The sequence below is a fragment of the Lactuca virosa genome, chromosome 5 (assembly GCF_052849685.1).
Source record: "Lactuca virosa cultivar CGN04683 chromosome 5, Lactuca_virosa_CGN04683_v6, whole genome shotgun sequence".
Lineage (NCBI taxonomy): Eukaryota > Viridiplantae > Streptophyta > Magnoliopsida > Asterales > Asteraceae > Lactuca > Lactuca virosa.
The window spans coordinates 312,247,777-312,260,033 of NC_136430.1; positions in this window are offsets into that span (position 1 = coordinate 312,247,777).

The following is a 12,257-nucleotide window of genomic DNA, read 5'->3' on the forward strand; positions in this document are numbered from 1 at the left end:
TAATGTTCGTGTCTGATGCCTTGAGTCGCAAGGCAGCGATTCCACCCACCAAAGATCTATGTTTAAGGATAGATATTTGTTCACCACTATTAGAATTAATCAAGAAAGCGCATGTAGAGGGGTTAAAGATGGAGAAATGGAAGGAAAAGAGAATCGGGGTCTAGATTCTGTTATTTTTCATAGATAATTGTGGGTTACTGACTCAGTGCGGAAGGGTATGGGTTCCGATTGCTGGTAAGGTTAGGCATATATTGTTGAAGGAAGCACACAAGTTGAAGTTTTTGATCCATCCGGGGGACATGAAGATGTATAGAGATTTGAGACTGAGATATTAGTGGCCTTGTATGAAGAGAGAGAGAGAGAGAGAGAGAGAGAGAGAGAGAATGGTAGGTAGAGCAGTGCTTGACTTGCCGGAAGGTCAAAGCCAAACATTAGAGACCCAACGACAAGTTGCAGTTGTTATCCATTACCATGTGGTAATCGGAGGAGATCACCATGGATTTTATCACGAAGTTGCCAAGGACGATACGCGGGGTTGATTATGTATGGGTCATTCTCGATAGATTGACCAAGAGTGCTCATTCCATCCGCATTTCAGAGAGCATTTCTGCCGAGAAGTTGGCCGACATATACATCAGAGAGGTAGTCGCTCGTCACGGGGTTCTAGTTTCAGTGATCTCCGATTGTAGTGTTCGTTTCACCTCCATTTTTTAGAGGAAAGTTCATGATAAGTTGGGTATTCAGTTGCATTTCAACACATCATACCACCCCCAGACCGACGGATATAGCGAACAGACTATTCAGATGCTCGAGGATATGCTCAGGGCATGTGTGCTAGATTTTGGCGGGAGTTTGGATACTTATCTTCCATTGATCGAGTTCTCCTACAAAAAATTATCATGCAAATATTGATCGACCTCCCTTCGATATGCTTTAAGGGAGGAAGTGTAGGACCCCGGTTTGTTGGGGCGAGGTCGGACATCGAGTTATGGGTAGTACTGAGGTAGTACTCATGGCTATTGAGTTTATACATCAGGTATACGATCGACTGTAGACCTCTCAGAGTTACCAGAAGAGTTATGTTGATCGGTAACGTTCGGACCTCGAGTTCCAAGTCGTAGATCTTGTGCTTCTGAAGGTGTCACCTTCGAAGCGTGTCATCCGGTTCAGGAAGCAGGGCAAGTTGGGCCCCAGATTCATTGGTCCTTTAAGGGTTATAGGCTGGGTGGGAAAAGTTGCATACCGATTGGATTTACCTCCCGAGCTTAGCCAGATTCACAACACCTTTCATGTCTCCCAGCTACGGAAGTGTTTGGCTAATGATTCCACAATGGTTCCCTTGGACGACATTCAGGTTGATGAGTGCTTGAATTATATAGAGAGACCAGTTGTGATCCTTGACAGGAAGACAAAGACCTTACACAACAAGGTAGTGGTCTTAGTGAAATTGTCAGCACCAGAAGGGTTCCGAATGGACTTGGGAACCCGAGGTGGAGATGTGGGAGCATTACCCTGAGTTGTTTGAAGCAGCGGACTTTGAGGATGAAGTATGATTCAAGTGGGGGAGAGTTGTAACATCGGGATCTTCAAGGTATGAAATTTAAATTAATTTATGAGTTTTGTGTTGGCCACGACGTAGTGAAGGTATCACCACATCGTGGCATGGTCGCATAAGATACGTATCTCATTTATATGTCACGACGTGACATTATATTTGTCACAACATGACATATGGGCATGGGAAAAGCCTTAATTATCTGGGTTTTGATCATTATATAAGGGATGTGATGGATAGGGTTTCACACCCTCAGCCTCCATCACCTCCCTTTCACCCTCAAAGAAGCCCTAACCTCCATTGTTGTAGATCTTGAGCATTGTTGGTATTTTTGGTGTCTTGAAGGAGAAGGATGCATTCTTAGTGTATAGATCCAGCTTGCAAGTCTCATCATCATCTTTTATCTCATATTTAGGACCTTTGTAAGTGTTCAAATTCTAAGCTTTATTTTCTAATGTTTCTAGATTTAGGTTTTTGTCCTTTTTCTTCAAGTATGAGCTAGTTAGAATGGTTGGATTCCATAAAGTTAGAAACTTTGTGGGTCCTTGAGATTCCTTAATGAACATAAGGTTCAGATCTGAAGTGTTTTAGTGTATTGAGCTCCATGCATGAAATTATTGGTGTTGTTTCTCCATTTTTTTTATCTAGCTTGAGCTCTAGACTTGCATTGAGCATGTATGGTGGAAAAGCGTCGATCTTTAGATTGTATTGGACGTTATGAAGCCTTCTGAAAGGAATGGGTGGATGGCTTAATGGATTGAGATTTGAATCCATTAAGTCAAGAAATTCCATTTTCCAAAATATGGCACTCTGCTCGCCACGACATGGCGACTGGGGGTTTCTCGATTGTTTTGGATGGATTTTTTCACGGCGTGGGGGCATGACCATCACAACGCGATAGTAGAATTGATCGTAAATGAGTTAGATCGTGATCGAGATTTTGATCGAGCCTGAGTTTGTTCTCTACTACGTGACCATGGATTGATCATAATGTGGAAGTCAGGTGATGTTGACTTTGACCGTTGACTTTTTGACCCTGTTGACTTTTGTTCAAATTGAGAGTTCTAGAGTATAGACTAAGGTGTTACCTCGTATGATTCGATGGGTGGGTTGTAGCACCTGTTTGTGACGTTGATCTGTGGTTTGTCTACTTCGTGAGAAAGGTGAGTCTTCTCGGTATACTAAGTATAATGCTAGTTGTGTTTATGACTCTTGCATTATGTGTTTGGCGGGGACCGCTATATTAGGCAGGGCCCGTTATCTGGGCAGGGATCCTTATGTGGGCGGGGCCCAATGTTATGTATGGTATGTTGTATTTTTAGGAACTCACTAAGCTTTTTTCTTACAGTTTTGTGGTTTAAAGGTTTCAAGTACTTCTGGTTCCAAAGGGAAGGGTCCGACATGATCGCACTGCGTCCCCTGTAGTTTATTTATGTATTATCTGTTTGATTCACTCTTATATTTGGGAATATATTTAAACATTGGTTGGCTTTTGAACAAATGATTGTATGGTTTTTTGTGGTTTGAAAATCAAAACTTTTACTAGTATTTTTAGGATGTTACAAAGTATGCTAAAGATGTTCTTACACTAGTTGACTTATTAGAATCCAAACCGGTCACTACTCATTAAGCCACTAATGAAACATGTACTAAGGATGGGACTATATTTTTCGATCCTACTCTATATCGCTCATTAGTAGGGGCTCTTCAATACTTAACTATTACTAGACCGGATATCTTCTATGTCGTTAATCAAGCCAGTCAGTTCCTTCATTCACCCACCGATGCACATTTCCAATCTGTCAAACGTATCTTATGGTATTTTAAGGGTACAATTGCTATTGGTATGATCTTTCGTCGTCCACAATCAAATAACATTTTAGGATACTCTAATGTTTATTGGGCACGTTGTCTTCAAACTCGTCAATCAACTTATGATTACTCGATCTTTTTAGGTGGTAATCTTGTCTCGTGGAGTGCCAAGAAACAACCCATGGTTTCTAGATCTAGTTGTGAGTCTAAATATAGAGCAATGGATAACATTGAGGCTAAAATTATTTGGATTACTCATCTTCTACGAGAACTTCATGCTTTACCTCCTGATCGACCCACATTGCTTTGTGAAAACAAAAGTACCTTATTTATGACTCAAAATCTTGTCTCTCACAAGCGTTCTAAACATATTGATCTTGATCACCATTTTGTTAGCGAACTTTGATATTGCTAAAACTATTTAGATACTCTAAAAAATATTTAAGTACATTTAGCTACATTTTGGTTAATTATGAAGATATTTGGTACTTATTATGTGTGAAATCTATTTTGTAGCCAAAAAGACGTTCTCAAAGGAAAAGGAGCAAAATTGGATAGCTAGTGGCTTGGAGATTGGATGCAATTTTCAAAGAGAAGAAATCATGTAGAAAAGTGTCTGCCATGTCGTGGTCAAATGTATGTCATGACGTAGTGACGTGTCTTGGCCTAGAAGATTCCCCACTAATCTGCATGGAAGACTTGGAGGCTACGTGAACGATTGTCCACCATGACGCGGCGAGACATATGCCACGACGCGGTGGTGTAATTTTGGCAACTTGTTTAAACGGCCATTAGGTTAAATGGCAAGGGTGTGCTGCGATTTTATGCAACCAAAACCTTCCTAGAAACCCTAAGAAGGACTGAGATTGATTGAAGAGTAAGATTTGAAGAGAACTACATAAAGAACATAATAAAACATTTGGTTTGCCTAGTTTAAACATGTTTAATCTAGTTTACTTCATTTTTTATTGTGTTTCTGACTTAGTTATGGGCTAAATACACTAGCTTTCATTTAGCATAGATGAACCTAATAAATATGTGTTGTTTTCGACTTTTATGGGTTAATTTATGTTGGTTTTACTTGTGTTTGATAGATCAAAATCCCAGCATGTTAAAGTTATAATCCGTATTGCTTATTCTGCAAGTTTTGAGTAGTATATGATCATTCTTATTGCATGAACTTTATATCTAGTTTTTTGTGATCATTGAATTGCTAGAACTAGTGATTGAACAAATCCTAGAGTTAGGTGGTAATAGTTAGTAATTTTGATTGTGTTAGAGAGCATTAATGATATTAGGTGCTTTAATTGCTTGTCTTGATCATAGATGTGTAATCTTTAGATCTTGTCATCCATAGTCCAAATAACCTTAAAATTAATTTGGTGTTTACTTGTTATGTGACCATTGTAATAATAGATCATAGATTGATATAACACTAGGAAATCGGAACAAAATAACCAGTAACTTTATAATTTGGTAACCACATAAATAATACATTGCATTAGAAATCAACCATAGGGTAAAGGTGACTCGAAGCTAAACGAAAGTGCTTTTAAATCTTGGTTTAAAATTGTTTTTGTTTTTGGGCTTTAGTTAAAGTCACCGTAGTTACTTTGATTATTTAAGTTGATAAATTATGTTTTCTGTACTTGCAAAATCAGATAAAACCCCTAATTCATATTTATTTTCTATAGATTAATTAATAGCAGTTATTTGCTTATTGAAATTTTCGTTCCCTGAGTTCGACATCCTACTTACTTTATTGTACTGTTCCACGATTAGGTACACTGCCTATTTGTATTTTAGTTGGTTAATTTAGTTAGGATTTATAAGTATTAAAACTAGTGAACGTAAAAATATACATCACACTTGTAGCCTCCAGTAAGCTATATACTAAGTTCATCTCAACCAAGCTTCAGGTGGCATATATTTTCACCAAAATTCTTATGCATGCTTAGTTTGAAAGCTTCCGTACTATGCTTCACATCGATCTGCCACCCATTCGCTTGAGGGGATATTAGATAATTACGTAGTATATCATTCAACTCTATATTTGTATTTCTCTATCTTTTATTCTAGGAGATTACTTGTAACACCTGTGTTCCCAGTTATTTTTAGTTATGGCTTATAGTATAAATAATTTCATTTTTGGTCCTTACGTGGGGCGTACATAAGAAGTATGCCCAGGTATTTTCAATTATGGGTACGTTGGGCGTAGTTCATTAAAAAGTTTCGAGGACTCCTTTGAGTACGTTGGGCGTACATAAGAAGTACGCAGGGCATACGCACGCAAATCCCAAACCCTAATTTTTAGGGTTTGGATCCTATTTAAAGGAACTTAATTCCTTGAGACCTCTCTTACCTTCAGCCTCCATTCCCTCATTGTTGTTATTTGTCACACCCCAAAACCGGAACGGCGGAAACGTTCTGGGGTGGAGGACGTCATGCGTAGTATCACAACAATTGTATCATAGCAATCATAGTAAACACAACCAAACATTGAATACATGTATAAAATGCAAGGTTTACATATGTTTAAGTTTTGTTCGAATACATCATAACTGTAAGTAAATATAAAGACATTACTTTATTGCTCCGACTTCTCAGACTCCAGGAGTACCTGTCTACTGATTTCCTGAGAATACAAGCAGTTTTGAAAGAGTATCAGCATAAAGGTGTGTATGGCCCGGTTTTGTCACTATACGACTTGATGACTCATTCCTAACCTCAATCTCGGTTGTACTCAAGCTTAGAACGCTTAAATGAACCCTTAAACAGTGTTAGAAGACAACGGATACGGGTTTAACATTGGTTGAGTTGACTAGGTATACAAGATGACAGTTTCGGGTTGTCATATTATTTCAAAACCCTAACCGTTGAAAGGTTGTTTTGGACCTTTAGAGCGTTCTTTGTGCATAGTGGAAGAAGAAGAAGTTCATAATTAAGGATTGGTAGGCTTGGAGCTTGAAGATCTACAGCTTCCATTTCTTTTGCCAACTTCTGGAGGCATAAAGCTCTCGCCTTTATGGCTCTATGGTTTAGATCTAGGTTAGGGTCTAGTTTTGCATAACTTTTGGTCCCATTGTTTGGTTTTATGAGTGAAAGCTACTCCAGAGCTCAAGTTTTTCATTTTATGTTGTTTTTGAGGATCTTGTGTCATAAAAATGAAGTATTTGTTGCTATTTCTCACTCATGCAAGAGTTTAAGGTTATTAAAGTGTGTTATGGCCTTAAGGTTTGGTTTTGGGCTCTATTAAGCCATGAAAAAGCTTAAATTTAACGAATTTATTAGTTAAGACCTTCCCAAGATTAAGATATGTGAGTTGGACGTTTAGTCTTTAGGTATTAAGAGTTTAAAAGTGGTTTTTGGCATTAGAGGGGTTACGCAGGGTGTAACCTTGGGGTACGCAGCACATAACGGGTTTTGTTTATAGTTTTAGTGTTATTAACATATTTTGGTGTAATTATTATTAATAATGAGATAGGCCGAACTCCAATTACTAACCGAACTTGGAGGTGCGGGGTGCACACTCGGTGTGATAAATGTGAACTCGAGTATACGAGGGTGCAGGGACAATGCCCTTGGGTGTAGGGTTCCAAGGGGCTGCAACCCCTTGGCAGGGTCTAGGGGCAGCGTCCCTAGCGGGTTGGAACTTTCATTCATGAAAATGTGTATATGAAACAACCTGATGGTTTTATTATGCATGGGAATGAGCATAAGGTGTGAAAGTTGGTTAAATCATTGTATGGGTTATAACAAGCACCAAAACAGTGGCATCAAAAATTTGACGATGTTGTTTTGTCACATGGTTTCAAGTTGAATCAATTAGACAAGTGTGTATACAGCAATTTTGATGAGTCTGGAAAAGGAGTGATCATATGCTTGTATGTATATGATAAATTAATCTTTGGTACTGGTCAAAGGCAAGTTGACACGGCCAAAGAGTTTTTATCATCTCAGTTCTCCATGAAGGATATGGGGGAGGCATAAGTGATTCTTGGAATAAAAATCAAGCGTGAACACCAAGGAATCTCAATTTCACAATCTCATTACATTGAGAAAGTGCTTAAGAAGTTCAATTGTTCATATTGTTCTCCTATGAGTACTCCTTTTGATCCAAGTATGAAACTTATGCCAAATACTGGTGAAGCAGTTTCACAACTTGAGTATTCAAAGGTCATTAGGTGTTTGATGTATGTTATGACCAGCACACGTCCTAATATTTCATTTGATGTAGGAAAGCTAAGTAGGTTTACTAGCAAACATAGTACTCATCACTGGCAAGCAATAAGGAGGGTGCTGAAGTATCTTAAGAAAACCATGGACTTTGGTTTGACTTATGTAGGGTTTCTTTCGGTTATTGAAGGATATTCAGACGCTAGTTGGATCACTAATGTTGAGGACCACTCTTCTACAAGTGGTTGGGTGTTTCTTCTTAGTGGAGGCGTCATTTCATGGGCTTTTAACAAAAAAAACATGAATCACAAATTCAACTATGGAATTTGAATTTGTAGCCCTTGTAGCTGCTGGAAAAGAAGTAGAATGGTTAAGAAATTTAATATATCAAATTCCTTTGTGGCCAAAGCCCATATCACCTATTTCTATATACTGTGATAGTGTTACCACCTTTGCAAAAGCATACAGTCAAGTGTATAATGAAAAGTTGTGACATTTGGGTGTTAGGCACGGCATGGTACGTAAGCTCGTTACTCATGGTATCATTTATGTTGAGTTGTTTGATCTCAACAAAACTTAGTTGGTCATTTGACGAAGGGGTTAGCTAGAGATCTGGTAAAGAAGTCTATTATAGGGATGGGTTTAAGGCCTACTTGATATCTCTATGGGTGAGATATCCAATTCCCTTCTAATACAATGTTAGAAGTTGAATTCAATGTGGAAAGCTTGCTTATGGAGATTGAAGCACATTTGTTTTACTACATCCCAAGGTATGTGCTTATAACCTATATTGTTAAAGTAGGTTGATTAAGTTCTTAATTGTTCTTTTGAAAAAGTGCATTAACAGGTGCATGATATAGAAGGACTACCTATGTAAGTGTGAAGTGATGCCGCTTCAGAAAGCTTAGGCTAGGCTTTTATGCAATCATGAATGGATAGGACACATGGATGTAATAGTGTGAAGTATGAAACATTAGATATTGTGTTTGACTTATGTGTATAGTATCTTCAGTTACTCAAATAAGTTCATGGGTTCAATCCTTAGGACACCCTGATTCTCGAGTATTTGACATGTATATTATACTAATGTGAAAATTCAATCTTCAAGATACTTTCATTTATGCATAAGTTTGATTTTGTGTTTGCTTTTAGTTAATTAAGGATTACACTAAAATGGGGGAGGAATGTTGGTGATTTTAGTGTTATCAACATATTTTGGTGTAATTATTATTAATAATGAGATAGGTTGAACTCCACTCACTAACCAAGCTTGGAGGTGTAGGGTGCACACTTGGTCTGATAAATATAAACTCGGGACTACGGGAGTCCGGGGACAGCGCCCCTGGGTGCAGGGTTCAAAGGGGCTGCAGCCCCTTGGTCGGGTCTAGGGGAAGCGCCCCTAGCGGGGTCCAAGGGGCAGCGCCCCGAAACCTAAACGGATTTCTATGTCGAGTATGACTCCTGCCATGTATTTTCCCGCCAAATGTTGTAGTGATATCATGATGATTTCATGAGTTGCTTATGTCTTAATAACCAATGATTTTTGGAAAAGGATTAAACTTCCGCTTAACTACTTTTCCCTTTAGTATAAGAATGTTTTCTGGTTCCAGAAAACGGGTTGGAACTTTCATACACGAAAATTGTATTTTGATTCATTCTATCTCTCTAGAACACAAAAGCAGTAAGGTATATTTTGTGTTTCTGATTTAGAAGTGGCCTGACTTCTAGATTGAATTTTTTTGGATTATCCCAAATCTGATTTCGTGATACCCAGGCTATAGTGTCGAAATCACAGATTTTGGAAAGTGATTGCAATCACTATCCAAGAAATATTCAAATATATTGATATTCTTAAGACCCCAAAATTCTAACAGATTTTGCCCGTTTTCTTTTTTGTGGTCACCCAACACACTGGGTGTAATGAAGGAGTATGCAAGGCATACTCCCAAAAGTGTACTTGGGCTATTTTTGGGGCTTTGGCCATGTTTAGTTGGGTCCAGTTTGGAAAGGGTAGAATGGTCTTTTAACCTTAGTGAGAGAGAATATGTTTTGGACCTTGATTATGGGTTATTACCCTAATTATTAATTAGGGTGGGTTTTGGATATGTTCGGTGTGAGGAGCCCTTGTAGCAGCAAGCGCGTGTGTGATTCAGTTATCTTCAGATTGAGGTGAGTTTTTTCACTGTACTTGTAGATCGAATGCACCAATCTTAACCCACTGGATTGTGTATGTAGGATGCTAGTTGTCTTTGTGACTCTTGCATGTTTGTATGATTTGGTTGAAAATAAACCGCGGGGTTGGGCCCCAGGGTTGGGCCCAACTTTATGTATGGTATGTGGTACTTTGTGGAACTCGCTAAGCTATGTGCTTACAGTTTATGTTTATGGTTTCAAGTACTTTCGGTACGAAAGGGAAGCGCCCGACATGATGGCACAACATCTCCCTCATGTTTCCGCACTTATGATTACTTTTACTCTAATGATTTTGATAGTTTATATCGTAATTGACTTTGAGACATATGATGTATGGAATTAATGATTTTAAAATAAAAAAATTTACCATTGTTTTTGGGATGTTACATTACTCTTATAAATTCTTATTATAAATATAGTCATCTCACACTATTAAATGTGTGGTTGATTTAATTTAACTTTATACCCCTGATGTTGTGAGGTTTTGAGGAGAGGACTCGTCTTGACGATGATACTAAATAGCCCTTTCAAAATTGAGTCGAATCTTCACCTGACCAACCCTTGATTGAAACCCCAAATGTTTGAACTTGAAACATCCATATGGAGTGCCCAAGTTTTATCAGGTTAACAACCAAGATAATGGTTCTGTCAAAGCTAGCCATCACTAAATTTCATTCATTGTTTCCAAATAAATTAATACATAATACCGATTCTTTTTTAAATTAATGCAATGATTCATATATTTTAAAGTTTTATTTGGTTTTCGATTATTTGTCCAAGTATTTAAATTATATTCTCTATGGATAATGACATTTGTAATCTCTTCTTGATATACTCAGAAATAGAGAACAAATTAAAATTTGTCATCTCTAAGTGTAACTTATAAATTACTTTAATTTTGATCTATAAAATGTATAAATTATGGTCTTGTAATAAAAGTTCAACCGTTAGTGAATGGAAATTTATAATAGATATTTTAGGTTCAATATTCTTTGAATCATTGGTATTTCACGAGATTTACTTCTTACATTGTAGAAATGAGACTAATACCATACGAATTATTTTATTAAATAATTAAGTATAATGAAGAAATTAATATTTTATATCAAGTTATCATATATGAACAATGTATTTTGGAATTAATATAAAGTTTTAAATGAAAATATTTGATTTTTGAATCTTATGGCAGCGAAACGAAGCACGTGATGGAAGTAAATGCATCATAGAAAAGACAAGATTTGAGGCATTTATGATGTCGTGTAAGTGTTTAGATGTCAGTAGTGTATGAGGGTCCCACGACATAGAAAGGGCAATGATGCCTTAATGATATATATACAACACAGAAAAGCAATTGTCAGCAAAACCATTTAATTCCTATAATAACAGTAGATACCATCATACCAATCTCCTATAAATGTAGTAACTTTCAAGTTCAACACACCCTGTGATCAGTAAAAACGGACTTTTGACATGGAAGCATATTTTGTCATGAGGTTCATTGAGTTCTAATAACAGTAAATATTTTATTGATCTTCAATCTTGAGTATGATTTAATAGTTTGTATATATAAATAAAAAAAGAAATTAAGTGATCCGACCATAACTATGTATTTAAAAAAAATAACCAAAAAAATTGTTTTAGGCAAAAATAATCACCAAGTTCGCCACAGTTTCGGAGTTTTGAGAAAAAAATTCATTTTACTAAAATATAACAAAAGTTTAAACAAGCATAGTAAATAGGAAATTATATATATCATACTATGGTTTGTCTAACAAAAACATAATAGGTCTAAGATTTCTTTTGATTGGGTCGTTTGGTTACAAAACTTTTCTCTTGCTTTGATGTAATGTTGTCGGAACGTTTGGTTTTTTCTAGCATCTTGCTAGGCTTTTTTTTTTATAACATTCTCTGCCGTTTTAAAAAAAATAGGAAATATATACGATACTATGGCTTAAAATCACACATTAATTGAAAAACGGTAATATTTAAGTCAAGTGTTCTAAATAACGTGTCATGTTGGCACCAAGGTGTGCCATGACGTCAAGGCGTGAGGTAGCCGTCTCAAAAACATGCAAGACATCTTTGTTAGACATAACGCCCAAAAAGCATGGCTAGATGTAACTTATCACGTTGTGTCACGAGTTTTTTGAAGGCATTAGTGTTTGTTTTTTTTTTTTCTAATCGGTCATGAAACAATTAAGCTTTTGTTAACTTTTTCATATTAATTGTTGATATAACACTTCTAAAAACATGATATATTTGATATAATTCTATAATTATGTTATTATCTTTTTTAATGTACATAAAATTGGCGTGCCTTAAAAAATGTCATGGCTTAAGGCTTCATATTGTTGTCACGTTGTGTGTAACGCCATTTACAACCATGTATTAAACACTTCAGAATAAATATTTCGGATATAAATAGAGAGATTTATTTAAGAAAAAAAATTACAAAAAAAGAACTCCGAAATTTGGGCATTCAGCATGAAAAAATAAATAAATTACGTTGGCCTAATAATTT